Raw genomic sequence first — 12,681 nt, 5'->3', positions numbered from 1 at the left:
TGGATTGGTGCAGAATGCAGTGAAGTTCTTAAAATCAAAGATGACCAATAACTATTTTTGTGTACTTCGAGTGCAAGTGTGTCAGGATTCTTTCAGCTTATGGTTTATGATGTCACCAGAAGTCATGATTTTAAAATATCAAACAGATGGCTATTGTTCTATGTACACTTCTGAATTGCATGAATACATTATTTACCACATAGCCTTGTTTCCTGTTTCAGTCTTTGGCTAAAACTTCAGTGTTTAATTGTTGCACTTTTAAACTTTTACCAATTTTGGCAAAATTGTGTCACATTAGAACTGTTGTTTCAAGTGTAGTGCTTTGTTCCAAGCCTGTCAGTAAGGTATAGTAAAAATAAATTTTCAAGCCAAAGTTAGTTACTAAAATGTGTAGAAAATAAAAGAAAGATCAGAGATCAGTCTATTGTGATGTTGCTATCTTTGCCACATGCAATAAAACCTCTGGGTGTTCTAATCCATTCATGACTAGGTAAGAAGAGGTTTTATAGCTGGAAAAACCCCTAAATACATGATGCAGCTTTTTAACCAACATTGTATATTTCTTTAATTGGACTAAAATTACTCTTCTTTTGAAGAGGCTTTATGCCAGTTGTCCTAACATGAAATTTTCAATACGCTTCTGTTTAGAGAATGCATTCTGTACTGTCTCCGTGGTGGACATAATTTTAGTAAATGCTGGTATCATGTATAGTATGAGCTTTTCTACAGTGCCTGTTGCTAATGCATACTTTCCAATGTAAACTTTTGAAACTGGATTGAAATTTAGTATTTAATTTTTTGACATGATGGGTAGAAAAGATGAGGACTACCATGTTTTGGGGCAGGCTTATCCAGAAAGGTGCATTGCTGCTAGTTATCTTCATTGTATCAAATCAGCGCTGCTCAGAACTGCTGGCTTAATACCAAAAAGTAATTAAAATTAAAATCAAGAGCCTCAAAACTTCCAAATAAGCTTGGTTTTGTTTGCACTGCTAACTTCTGCAAAAGCGTTTTCCTCTTCTTTTTTGTTCTTCTCTTCCCAAGAGAGGGTCTCTTTCACATTCTACTTGGTTGTGCTTTCATGTAACTACAACATAACAGAAGGATCTTTGAAACTGAGGGAAACTTTAATTTTAGTCTCTGACAGTTAATTTTTAGAATTCCTAGAATTTAGGGAAAAGGGGGCAGAAAATTGTGGCAAACTTCATGTGTGCTACACCTTTCAGGAAAATGTTATACTTTGGTATCTAACTTGTGTAAGACGGTGCTTAATGCTAGCTTCTCACATAAGTTACTGGGATATTTTGACTGAAAATAGAAAGAATCGTAGCCAGGATCATGTCATATGTACAAGAAAATACATAGGAAATTACTGAATTCTCTACAAGTTGGGAGTGAACAGTTCCCCTTTTGTTTCTTTGGAAGCAGGTGTAATTTGGTGTAGTTGACTGCAGATGTATTTTAAAGTGGTATAGATATGACTTTTTAGGAAGAGCTGGGTTTTAAGCCTAGAGGGTTCCTTCTTTCTAGAAGTACAGGTGGGTCCAGGGTCTTTCATAAACCATGGTTTTGGGAGAAGGTAAAATAAGCAGTATTTACATTAGTGGAAGTGTTCTGTTTATATGTACTTGGACAAAAAAAAGTGCTGCAATATTTTATATGTAGGAAAGGAATATGTAAATTACTTAATTCAATACCTGCATGAATACAGAGGGATAGTGTGTGTGGGGGGAATGTAGCTTTACTTGCTCAGCGAAGATGAGGATTAAATTTCTCAGTAAGTATCTCTTAACACTTTGATGTTAAGAACACCTTTTATACCTGATTGGGGAGACCAAAAAGTAATGTAAAGAGGTACTGATTCTAGAGGAAGAATGTTGACTCCACTCTGTTTGGAGAGGGCAAGGACGAAAAAAAAGGTGGTTGTATAGAAGGCAAATGTAAGGCAAATGTTTGTCAGAAGTGTTCAGGAAAATGTTGTTTGTTATCTAATTGCTGTAAGTTAGTACTTCATACTAAATGTTTTAAATAAAAATTAATGGTATATTTTGATTTAAAAACGGATTCTAGTCTACTGACATTAGTTAGCAGTTTTGTGTGCAGTCTGACTCCAGGTACATGGAGCTGCAAAATTCTGGCACTTGCCGAGATCAAAGTGAGAACTATTCAGGGAGGTTTTAGAAACTCTTCAGTATACACAATTTTGACTCCAAATACCAAGGTTATAGGTTGGAAGTTATGCTTTGTATTCCAATACAGACATTGTTGTGATAAAGATCTAAACCAGATTTGCTGTACTTGTGGAAGTAACATCAGGAAATAAGTTGGGAAAAACTCTGATTTTTGGTCTGTTTAAGGATTTAAAGTTCAGCTGTGTTTTTATGATGATCAACTACCAGTGTTTTAGTATGTCAGAGTTGATTTGATCGAAGATCCTTTAAGCAATTAATAAGTTTGAAAGGTAAAATGCTCAACAAGTGATTAATCAAATCCACCAAGAGTACCCTGGAGGAACTTTTAACTTATGCATTGGCCAAACATTACATCTAACTCTTTATTTCAGCTACACTCATTTTTGTTCTGGGAATTGTTTGACAAAATCCCTCTCTGGTACTACTTTTTCCATACTTGTTACACTCAGAGTTGTTTCAGAGAGACTAGAAGTGTGTCCTATATCTCAGATTGTGATTCTTAAGGAAGGTTTTGTGCTGTTATGCTAGTCTGGTAAGTAGCATGGGAACTGTTCCTTGACTGCTTCTTGCTCTTTGTCAAGCCCGTTAGTCTGGGGGAATTGTAAATAGTAGAGGCTGAAGGGTGAGGGGCTTGAAGAAATTAAGCAAATAATTGTCTTGTGCCTAGAAACTGCACTGTCACTTAAACTTGGTCAAATGTATTGTATTGTGGATAGAGCTTTTGATTGTTAAAATGCTGTTTAAAAAAAAAAAAAAAACAACCAACAAACAAAAAACCTGACACCAGCTGTTGAGTGCACTTCTATACCATGCTGTAGTATAAAATGACTCTATTATTGAAATAATCAAAAAAAGACATTGAATTACGGGAGGACATATTAGACAAAGGCCAACTGAAAAGATGTTTATCACTTTCTATAATATTGACAACTGATTTTTCTACCCATAATGTAGATGAGTAAGGACACAAGTTTTTTTCTCAAGTGATAATTATTATTATGCTCCCTGTTCACAGATACCAAAGGCATGTGCTAATCGCCTCCTAACTTGCTACATTGGTACACAGCCAGATTCTGTGTCTTTCCAGCTGAAGAAAAGATCAGTTAGAGGGTGATGGAGACTGTCAGACTGAGTCGTACTGTATTTTCCAGTGTTTCATTCAAAACAAGTTTGTAGTACTATATGGAGTGTGTTCAGTGGTGTATCATTGCTAAAACTCAGTCATAGATCACTCTTTACTTACAGCATATTAGAGAAATCATTTGATGAAACACTGTCTTGATGGCTTTGTTCTTAGTTTAAATAAATATTTAATCAGTAAGAATAATGTTCATCACTGTATGTGTGTTTCAAATTACTCTTGAAGTAGTTGCTGTATGTTGTGAAGAAATTGGCCACGTCTTCCTTCTGTTATACGGCAGCCTCTAGGGAATGCTGTAAATATAGCCTGGGGCTTTTTAAATGAGAAAACTCTTGGTCATGATGAAGTAGTGTAAAGTGAGTGTGGTTACATAAAAGACAAAGCTCACAAATGGAAGAAGTACTGTAGCAGGTTCTACTTACCTGTTAGGGTTGGAGAAAGGAAAGGAAATGGCTGGTCTGAACAAGAGCTGAGACTGACTGTACGGGTTACGAGCGTTAAGGAACAGACTTGCATTTGGAGATGAGTATTTATTTTTCTCAATTGATCTTGTAATGTTTTGTAAGGACAGTGTCTTTGACTCAGTCTGTCAGCTAGCTAACTTCTGAGTTGCTAAACCATCTAGCAGACTCAAATATAACATAGAGGAACTCTTCTTGTATGGAACAAGCACAGGGAAATATCTTTTACATGTGGCAAAAGTCACAAGCAAAATGCAAAAAAAACCCTCTTGATACCTCTTCAGGAAAATTAAAATTCACCCACTTTCCTGCATAAGTTCTTACTGTAGCTGTGTGTATTGGATTGAGCTGATAGTGATTTCATTACTGTGTATTATGAAGCATGATTTTACCAAATGGATAAGAATATTCTTGATGTTTTTGTGGTGGTTTTAGGTGATTGCTATCTGTCATTCAGAAACAATTTGCTGTTTTCTGTCAAAAATAGAAAATTCATTCTTCAGAGGAACATGCTTTAATTAATCTACATGACTAAATTTTTAATTAGTTATCTACATTAATATATGGCTGCTAATTTGAAGGAAGAAACTAAGATGGGGAAAATATGAATATAGACTTGAAGTGTTTCTATATTCTGTTGGATAGTTTCATGTATTAAAATAAATGCCAGCGACTTCTGGTTCTTTTCATGAAAGTCTCATTTTAAAATAGCTTTTAGAATATGGAGCTGTTACAGAGATTCCACAGTAAGCAAATGTGCCTTGTCATGAGTTCAGTCACCTTCTCAAATACCAGCTTGTGCCTCTTTGTGCAGTTCCTCTTGAAGCACACTCTTGGTTCTCGCTGTTGTTCAAGACACCAAGAGGGAACCCTGTGAATGTCCTACTGCTCTGTGAAACTCTTTAAGTTCATTCCATGTTTGTTTCTTGGGATTTTTTTTTTCCCCACTTGTTAACTTTATTCAGATAATTTCTGTCACAAAATGGAAGAACTCTGGGGGAAGAGTTCCCTAGAGAGGGAAGGCACTCTGTGCTAAACATCTTCACGGTAGTGTTTAAACTGCGGGTTTAGTGTAAACTGTACCCTTCATGCATTGAATCTATGCCTTTAATTGGCAGGTACAGCAGATACCTAGTCATCCTGGGAGGAAGGCATGTCCCAAGCAGGTACTTGGTAGGTTTTTTCCTTCTCAACCTACATCTTCCCACATCCACTAGCACCAAGGCAAACATGGATATGGTGCTACTTTTATTCCTATCTTCTACGTTTCCTTCACTCTCCTGATAAGACACTCATTAGATCAGAAGGAAATTCTAAGGTGTCTGCATATATTCTATATTTTTGAGCAACAAAACAGCAGTGGATTGCTCAACTGATACCTCGTTGATGCCCTTAGTGTGCTGTCTTGATGATACTTGTGTCTATTCTGTTGCACATCTGAGAGTGGATTCCTGTTTCTAACCAAGAAAAAGGTTAAAATTGTCAGTGACTTCATTGCCAACTTCACTCTTGTGCTAAAAAAAAAAAAAACACTCAACCAAACTCAAACCTCTTCATGAGGCAGAATCTAGAGAAGCTCAAAGCACCTTTCATCATAATGCTTTTTTTGTCATCTCTAACAACATTCTTATTTCAAGCTCAACGCTTGTGGTAAATCTTCTTAAAGCCTTCTGAGAGTTGCTGATAAAAGTAATACGTTTTGTATACTAAGGCAACAGAGAATGGACTCCTGTGATACTTTCTTTTTGAGGGCATACGGGTGTCACTTTCATTGCATTCTTAAACATACGCATCTCAGTGAGGAGGATCAGGTTATAGAACTTTGAAACCAATTAGATGTGCACATGACCATTAGACCTGATGGAATGCATCCACAACTGCTGAGGGAGCTGGACAATGTCACTGCACTACCACTCAATTTTGGAATGGTCATCATGATGGCTGGAGTTTCCTGAGGACCGGAGGAAAACAAATGTCACTCCTGTTTTCAGGAAGTACCAAAAGGAGGATCTGAGGTGCTATGGGCCAGTCAGCTTCAACTCAATCCTTGTGAAGTTAATGGAGCAAATAATCCTGGAAACCATTACCAAACACACAAAGGACAAAGTGTGGCTGGGAGTAGGTAGGATGGGTTTATGAAGGGGATGTCATACCTCACCAACTTGATAGCCTTCTGTGGCAAAATTACTACCTCAGTGGACAAGGGGAGAGCGGTTGATGCTATCTTGACTTCAGCAAGGCTTTTGACACTGTCTCCTGTAACACAGACAAACTGTTGAGGAACAGCTTAGTAGACAATAAGGTGGACTGAAAACTGGCTGAGCTGCCAGGCTCAGTGTTGTGATCAGCAGCATGAAGTCCAACTAGTGTCCCCAGGGGGTTAATACTGGGGCCAACAGTATGTAATATCTTTGTTAATGACATGGTTGATGGGGTAGAGCGTAACACTCAAGAACCTTGCAGATGATACAAAACTGGGAGGAGTGGCTGATGCATGACAGGATTGTGCAGTCATTCAGAAAGACCTTGATGGGCTGAAAGAAAGTTTAACAAAGGGAAATACCAGGTCCTGCACTTTGGAGGAATAACCCCATGCTCCAGTTTAGGCTGAGGACTGACCTGCTGGAAAGCAACTTTGCAGAAAAGGACCTGGGGGTTCTGGTAGACAGCAAGCTGAATGTGAGCCAGCAATGTACCTTGCAGCAAAGAAGGTGAACAGTATCTTGTGCTGCATTAGTGAAAGTACAACCGTGAAGTCGAGGGAGGTGATCCTTCTCTCCTGAGCCCTGGTGAGACGTATCTAGAGTGTTGGGTCTAGTTCTGGGCTCCCCTGCACGAGAGCTACATAGACATAATGAAAAGAGTCTAGAGAAAGTTGATGAAGGGACCTGAATGTCTGGAACATGAGGACAAGCTGAGAGCTAGAATTGTTTAGTCTTGAGTAGCAAAGGCTCGGGTGGGATGTTACATGTATAAACATCTGAAGACAAGAGTGAAAAAAGCCAGATACTTCTCGGTGGTGTCTAGTGAACAGACAAGGTATTATGAACACAATTTAAAATATAAGAGAATATATGAGCAAAAGAAAACACTCTTATGAGGGTTGTCAAACATTGGGAGCAGGTTATTCAGAGAGTTGGTGGAGTTGTCATCCTTGGAGACAGTCAAAATGTCACTGGACATAGACAGGAGTAATCTGCTTCAGCTGATCCTGTTCTGTAAAGGGGGGTTGGACTATGCAGTCTCTAGAGGTCTCTTCCAACCTTAATCATTCTGTGATAGTACCTTCTTACTGGGTTTTGCCTTCAAGTCTAGGATCAGCTTGTAGCCATTGACTCGCTAGCCAGCAAGCTAATCTGCAACTGGTACTTCAGTATTGGGGCAAGTGTGTTTTATGGAAGTCTGGCAACACTAAGATCATATAGCAAACAGTGCAGAAAGGCACAATAAAGACAGACGTGCCAATATAATGAGTGTCTATAGACAGAAGCATTGAGATACCTAATCTGGGTACTTGGATTTGGAATCTTTGTGATTTTTTGTATCTGTTTACCAGCATAGCTGCTGTAATAAATTCCTAGAGCTTTGTCCTTCCTTCTCAGACTGTTCACACAGGTTAAAACAGGCACTTATCACAGAATCTGCCTTTTAGAAATAAACTAACTTCAAACACAGGTGAATTAGTGCAGACTTTCCCTTAGTATTAGCCTAAATAAGTACATGCATGGTTTACCACATGTCAAGTGAAGCATCTGTAATTGCTGCTTCGGGGTAGGTGCTTTCCAAAAGAGCAGGTTGTTTATTCAAGAGTGAAATGAGGTTAAGCTGAGGATCCTGTCTATAGATATGGAGGGATCGAATCACTGTTTCAGTGTAGTCCTCTTGATTTTTTTGGACCTAAGTGGCATGTCTAGCATCCCTGTTTACTTCTGCAGTGTTCCACAGTGCAAATTCTAATAGACAATGTAGTAGTTGTGCATTTGGTGTGGTGTTGGTGATCATGTGCTTGTAGTCTCAAGTAAAGAGAAACAGCTGTATAAAGAATACTTTGAACTTAGAAATCAGCAGTCAGTTGGCCAAGCTGTTGATGTAGCTGTTCACTGAAGTTGAGTTTGCCTTCATCTAGTTGGTGAAGGAAAAGTGGAAGAAGAGACACTGATAAAAAGTCATAATTGTGTCCAGGTTATTTCTGAGGACGTAGCTCATGTTCAACTTGAGTAGTTGCCTGCTGATGGAAACCGTTTGGTCCAGCAAACCTGTTGATGTTTGTAATGTTATGTGGCAGGGCTGGTTGGTGTGACACTGGTGGGGTCAGAGTATGCTGTGCTCTTACTCTTGCCTTCCTGCTTTAACATATAACTGTTGGGAGGTGCTCAGTGGAGCTGTTGCTTTCAATGCTTGACAAATGTCATATGCTAGTCTTTAAATGAGGTGCTGTATTTTGGAGATCAGTACTTCAATTTTTAATGACTGTTACTTATACTTGTTATCCCAAGTACCTATTACTGTCCTGTATTCTACAGTGGCCTTTTACCCCAAAATAGCTGGCTCTGAGAGGTGATAACACAAGTCGCATGACCTGTCATCTTCATTTTGGAGTCCCGATTTATATAAATTCTGTGCTAGAAAAGTTTGTGATCTTTGTATACTGTGTATAGAAGGTGAGAATAATGGGCACAGAACTTGTAGGACTCCAGCAGATGATGCTACTCAGGGAACTGATGCATGGAGTGTCATGCACTTCAGAATGAATTATCTAAGGGCCCTGACTCACAGAGAGTGGTTCACATTCCCAGTTGTCCATTCCACCCTTGTCCTTCAGTTGCTGTTTCTGCTGAAGGATCAGTGCAGATGTTTGAGTACCAGTTTTTGAGTCTGTACAGCTTTAAATTTGTACTTAGTTTTAGTTTTCTTAATATGTTGTACTACTTAGTAGCTGCGCTTTTAGCTCAACAAACAATTTCTGCAGTGGCATCTAAAAGGTGGTTGGATTGAACAGGTAAAAACTGAAAATACTGGCTGTCCTCATTTGAAAGATCCACCTGCACCATTCAGAAAAAAATCGCATGGTGTGAGAGATGCCTGTGTGTAGTGGGATCAATATTGATAGTGTGTTTTGAAGAACTGTAGTTAATACTGGAAAAAGTAGTTTCTTTTAAGAACGTTATTTAAAACATGTACTTCTCATACTGCTTTTGGGGACTTATTCACTTGATTCTCTTGATCTTGCCATAAAATACTGAACTTCTGCATCATCAATTCATAAGCATACTGTGGACATAACTTGTATTTTAAAGTGAATTTGTCATCTTTGCCACTTTTAACCATGGACTGAGTAGTAAGAATTGTAGGTGACTAACTAAAAGAGTTAATTCTAAGCAAGTGGCGTATATGGGAGGATAGCAGGGCAGGCTATAATAAAAAGGCAGCTTCGCACTACATAAGGAAACTTGTGGGTTTGTGCTTTGGGGCTTTTTACTAACAAGATATCCTGCTTTCCTCTAGAACTTTAGGAATGTTACCTGAACAAAACATGGCTTTAATAAATGTGAATATAATGGAATTTTTAATTTACGGTTGATACTTCTAAAATAGTATGAAAAGTTTCATTTTCTTGATTTGTGGAGCCTTTTAGAATAACCACTTCACTGCTGTGTGAATGAAAAGGTTTGAAATGTGACTGAATATATGTTTTATTTACATGCTAAGACACTTGGAGTGTTTACGAGGAAAATGTCTCAACGCAATACAGTCTGTGTGTACATTACTTTGATACGGGTGTCAATCCTTTTCTCTGGTATAGGAGACTTACTATCTAGCTACTGGGCTTTTCCTTTTTTATGCTACAAGTGGTTATATAGCTTTTATTCTTTGCTTAGTGCTTTAGTTTCTGAAGTTTGTTATGATTAAAAATGTGTATCAGCAAAGTAGCTATTCCCTTTGAATTTTCTACAACACTAAACCTTTAATTTAAAAAGCCTGCTATATAGTACAGAGGCTTATTAATTTTTTTATCAGGCTGATTTTAATGTAGAAATAGCAAGCATACATGGCTATTTAAACTACATTTATCATGTTGATATCTTTGTACTTGAATAAAATTCACACAGTTGGCACAGTACAAATTCTGTCAGGAAGAAACTGTAGTCATTCTTGCATGTTCAAGAAGCAAAAAGTTGCATTTAGGAGTGCCGCTGCGTTATTATGAGTTTTGTTGTTCATGCAAACTTACTGTTCAGGGTGAACATAGGAACATAGCTGTGGATCTTGGCAGAATGTTTCTGCTGGAAGCTAATAACCTGAGGTATAAGCAATTGCATGGGATATAGTAATGTTCACATTCTGTAAGCTGCTGTCCAGATGTATTACAAAGAACTGAACAGCCTTATTTGTTGTTGTTCCTGAAAAGAGAGGGATCTTGAAATGCTACCCCCACCTCCCCCAGAAGGGTTCTCTCTGTACTTGAGCAATATTCAGAAATACTCTTTGGTTCCCCATTCGTGCTGGTCTCTGTGCCCATGAGATAAAAATCCAAAGAGTGAAGATCTTCAATTAGTCAACATCAAGGTTTGCGTCGATTGTGTTGCAGGTGCGTTGGTTGATTCCGTTGAAGCTCGACATTAGTGCACATGTGCCCTTTTTCTGAGTAACTAAAAAGATGGAGACTGTGAGGAAATACTGGATGAGAGAAAATGTCTGGCTGGAAGAAACATCAGAAACAACAGTCTCAAAAAAAGGTGTAAGACTGTCTACACAGGAAGGTAGGCTGTCTCCAGTGAAGATCTTTCTTTATCCCTTTCAGGAAAGAAGGCATTTTCCTTCCTTGATGTGGAAAGCTGAAGGAATTTAAAGCAAGCTGCAACTGTTTTTGTAGTTAGAATGCCCTCTGTGAACTATTGGTGGATTGTGTAAGGAAGTTAAAAAATTAGTTCCCCTCTGAATCATTTTAAGAAGAAGTAACACTAAGATCAAACAAGGATAGCCTTTTGTTCATACTGACTTTGTTAATTCAAGTTTTAGAAAGCAGTGTCTCTAAGTTAAAATTCCAGGAGGGGAAAGCTGGTAAGTGGACTTGCTCAGGATCTGGTTAACAACTGGTACTTCCATAGCAAAAGATAACACTTCTGCTATATAACTCTGTTAAGGAGGAGTAAGGAAATTTTACAGTAAGTGGAGAAAGCAGAATCGGAAACTTCATTGTAGGTACTGCTGGGATAGGATGCTTCCACTCTGTCATGAGAATGGGTAGTGTCAGCCATCAATGTGTTTTACCATTTGGGTCCCTGAGGTAACATGTAAGCCAAGAGCTTACAGGTATAGCAGCTGACTTACAAACTACTTTATCAAGAGAGCTTTTTTAGTCTGAGCGGTCTACATTGGGAATAACTGCTCCAAATACCCACCTGAAGACCCACAAAAAATGCTTTTAACATCTCTGCTCACGGTTGCTGCTACTGATGCTCTGCTCATACAAAATTACTGGTTTTCTCTTGCACAGTCCCTAAACTTGTCCAGAAGCTTTCAAATAAAAGGTTGCTCATGAGATTAGTTGTGTGATGACCACAGTGATATCTTAGCACATTGGTTTGCTCTGAATTTGTGTTCTTATGAGTGTCTTAAAACTTGCGGTACAAACTTGTACTGCTGTTCTTCACTTCATTGTGTCAACGATTTTACGACTGGATCATTAGGAGTAATACTAAAACTAGAAAGTCAAGTGCTCTGAAATGGAGAATGCTATTTTTCTGAGTGTGTTTACATACTGTGGTATAACACAAACTTTTTGTTTGGCAGTCTTCTCATATGCTGTGGCTTATGTTACATCTCAAGTTATTAGTCTTGACACATACAATAAAGAGGGGGAGTGTTATCCATGCTTCACACATTTAAAACAGGCAGTAAGATGTCAAGGCCAAATTCTGCAGGCATTGAGCATGTAGCCCAAGAGTTATAGTTTCAGGGATGTTTATCTTCAGAAGCATTCACTGACCTCAGTTGATGTGGAATACTCAGCATGTTAAAAAAATCTGATTCTCGATGTGTTAAGGCAATAGGAAAATGAAAGCAAAAATCTGTTTTGGGGGTGTCAGTACTTTTATAGAACATTATCCCATTTCTTTCTCATTTCATTCACTCTCTGGTCTATGTTAAATGAGGCAAACAGTCTTCAGAAAAAAATGTGTAACAAAGTGCTTCGTATTATGTTGTTTATCTGTATTTCTGTCACTTTAGAGCAGCTCCTTGATTTGTACCTTGCAACTTGGTTGTCTTTAGTGTAATTCGGGCATATGACTGCTTTTAGAACAATGAGTCTGAGCTAGCCAGTCATTGCTGAATTTTAGTGTTGTTTTGCTTCTATGCTACACTTAAGTTAAAACAACTAACATTTTTTTAATATGTCAGATATTTGCAGTTCATTATTAAGTGTAGATTACTTTGGGGTGGAGTGAATTAAAAAAAAAAAAAGGGTTAACTTCAGATCCTCAGTCTTCCATATGAAGTGCTCTCCTAGCACAACTTTGATTTATCACTTTCTGCCTGTAAGAGTCTGTTTCATAAGACTCTGTCATGTCTGTAACAGTTTATCTGGGGAAAAATCATATCCCACTTACAGTCCGTTTATCCTTTTGGGCTAATTCCTAGATGAAAGATGTCTAATATTTAATCGATGTGCTTTTCCTAGAGGTCTATCTTTGTGTAACTGGAAATAGCAGATATAAGAGTAGGCTGCTTGAAATTATGCAGGCTTCAGTAGTAGACTGGCATGCTAAATTTCCATAGCTTATTTTGAAAATGAAGTGAAAGATCAGCATTTGGAAGAGTAAAATCAGAAAAGAAACTTAAAAATTAAGCCTTTAATAGTCTTATGTGCAGTCCCTAGGTTTTT

The 12,681-nt window shown here is 38.1% G+C and overlaps 1 protein-coding gene across 1 annotated transcript in view; it reads left to right on the top strand.

The window, feature by feature from the left end:
• LOC104284147 (N-alpha-acetyltransferase 16, NatA auxiliary subunit) overlaps nt 1-12,681 on the top strand; it is a gene marked incomplete at its 3' end in the record, with an annotated part of 47,771 nt that overhangs the window by 20,419 nt on the left and 14,671 nt on the right. The window lies entirely within an intron of this gene.

The sequence above is a fragment of the Charadrius vociferus genome, unplaced genomic scaffold (assembly GCF_000708025.1).
Source record: "Charadrius vociferus isolate BGI_N301 unplaced genomic scaffold, ASM70802v2 scaffold253, whole genome shotgun sequence".
Taxonomy (NCBI): domain Eukaryota; kingdom Metazoa; phylum Chordata; class Aves; order Charadriiformes; family Charadriidae; genus Charadrius; species Charadrius vociferus.
The sequence above is the reverse complement of the archived record's forward strand: the minus strand, read 5'-3'. Positions and strand labels throughout refer to the sequence as shown.